This window comes from Equus przewalskii, chromosome 1 (genome assembly GCF_037783145.1).
Source record: "Equus przewalskii isolate Varuska chromosome 1, EquPr2, whole genome shotgun sequence".
Lineage (NCBI taxonomy): Eukaryota > Metazoa > Chordata > Mammalia > Perissodactyla > Equidae > Equus > Equus przewalskii.
In genome coordinates this window covers 125,212,010-125,214,129 of record NC_091831.1, presented here as the reverse complement: position 1 = coordinate 125,214,129, position 2,120 = coordinate 125,212,010, and the positions used below count along the sequence as shown (strand labels likewise).

General features: G+C 54.2%; 1 non-coding gene across 1 annotated transcript; it reads right to left on the bottom strand.

The window, feature by feature from the left end:
* Window positions 1–1,347: 1,347 nt before the first annotated feature.
* Window positions 1,348–1,454, bottom strand: LOC139078640 (U6 spliceosomal RNA). Its single transcript, XR_011531672.1, has one exon. It is a non-coding gene; the product is annotated as a U6 spliceosomal RNA (small nuclear RNA).
* Window positions 1,455–2,120: the final 666 nt, after the last annotated feature.

The following is a 2,120-nucleotide window of genomic DNA, read 5'->3' as shown; positions in this document are numbered from 1 at the left end:
CTCATGTATAACGCGATGGGGAAAAGGGTAGCGACTTCATGGAACTGTGCAGAGCCAGGAAAGTCAGCCAGGGCTCTGGCTTTTCCAGAACTAGGAATTGCCTGTGTCTTTCCTCATTTCTTCTCTGCGACAACCTTCGTGTCAAGAAGTACAATGAGTTTCTTTAGAAGGAGACGGAGCCACACCAACATTGGTCATATCCTTATTTGGCATGCCAGAAGGAGACCTTTAAAACTATCCACCCAGTTGCCCGAGTGGCCTCCAAAGAACCAGGTATCTTTGGGGCAAGAAAGGAAAACAAAAGGTTGTCCTCTAACACCATGCACTGGAGGCCATGAGCCGAGGAGAACGCGCGACAAGAGGTCCCATAGACTCCTATTCTCGGCTGTTACCTGGAAAGGATCATTTCGCCTCCACTGAAGAGAACAGAAATGGACCCCTGATGGCACGCTGCTCGGCAGCTCCGAGCGCCCGCCAGGAGAGGACCCGCCACTGCCCTGGCTGCGGCGGCCGCTGGAGGCAACCGGCGTGGGCTGCTTGCGGCCGCAGAGACCGCCAGGCGGACTACGTGCGTGCTCAGGCACTTGCAAAGCAGATGCGGCAACTGTTCTCTCCTGGAAAGAAATTGCTATTTCAAAAAACATTGATGAAGTCATCACAGGAAATCTGAAGGTCGTTGGATTTTTTTTTCTTCTTATCTTACTAATTAGGACTGTGCTTTTTGCAAATGAATTACGTCGGGGCAGGGCACTGATCTTTTCAGGGTTTGTGCCTCTAAAGGTTTTATCAGGCCTTGCCTCGGCCTACTAGTTACATGGTCCCGCCCAGGTTGCTTTACCTCGCAGTGTCTCCTGTAAAGTGGTGGCAGTAATACCCACAAGGCAAGGCTGTCGGGAATACTAAAGTAGGATAGCGGTGAAGCCCCTCGTACGTGGTAGGTGCTCACCAAGGGGTGGGCACTATTTTTTGTTAAGTTCCAGAGGCAGCATGAGGAGTCAGCCTTGTTGCAAGTTCCTGTTATAATACATCTCATGTTTATCGTAGCACTAACGTCCTGTGATGTTTTGGACCTGAAATGGATCAACTTTGGCAAGGCCGTTGCGTAAGTGTAATTACAGGTCCCGTAGAACTCAGGATAGTGCACGGAGAAACAGAGGCAAGATGGAAAAGATTGGGGGCCAAAGGGCCAGATGTAAAGAGCACCGCAAAACGATGAATATGACTATGCCCCACCTCCTTACCATCTCCTGGGAGTACACTTTCCTTTTAGTCAAACAAAGGATAGAAACTGTATGCGAAAAGCGCTGCATCGAAGTACAAACTCCGCCCGGGGGAAAAGCTTAGGTCCAAAATATGGAACGCTTCACGAATTTGCGTGTCATCCTTGCGCAGGGGCCATGCTAATCTTCTCTGTATCGTTCCAATTTTAGTATATGTGCTGCCGAAGCGAGCACAGCTGTGTGGCTTTCTCAGGAGGTAAATAAAGCCAAGAATAGCAAAACTTTTATAGTTATGGTGACTACACTGTGCACTTTTTAAAACCCAAAAATATTCAAGAAGCTATGGCCTCCTGGATCACACATACTGTAATTGTATCTTTGTGATTACTGCCAAATTAAATCAATTTCTCACTAACCGTCTTACACCGCATATGCAAATGAAGGAACCATGGGAAATTGTCCCTCCGCCCGCCCGACCTCAGCGCGTCTGGCGGGCGGGCAGCCCCGTTCGGTCACGTGGTGCGCGCTGCCCGCGCCTCTTCCGCTCGGACCGGGAGGGGTGCAGAGGGTCGGGGCGCGGCGGGCGGGCCCGGAAGCTGCGGGGGCCGCGTGTGCGCGCGCGAGTGCACTTTTGTGGTGAGGGGCCATGGTGCCAATGAGGTCCCCACAGAGGTCCGGTCCGGGAACGCTAAACGGTCCCGAGCTGGTCGGGCCCGTCCGCGCCGGACCCGTGACCCTTCCGAGAGCTGGAGCCGGCGACCGTGACCCGGAAGGGGCTGGGCAGGGGCGGCCGAGGCTGCGGCTCGGGGCTGGGCGGCGCCTGGCGAGGGCCGGGCGCACCGCTGCCGCCCTGGGGTTCTCAGACCCAGCGCGCTGCGCCGGAAGCCAAGGGGAGGGGGA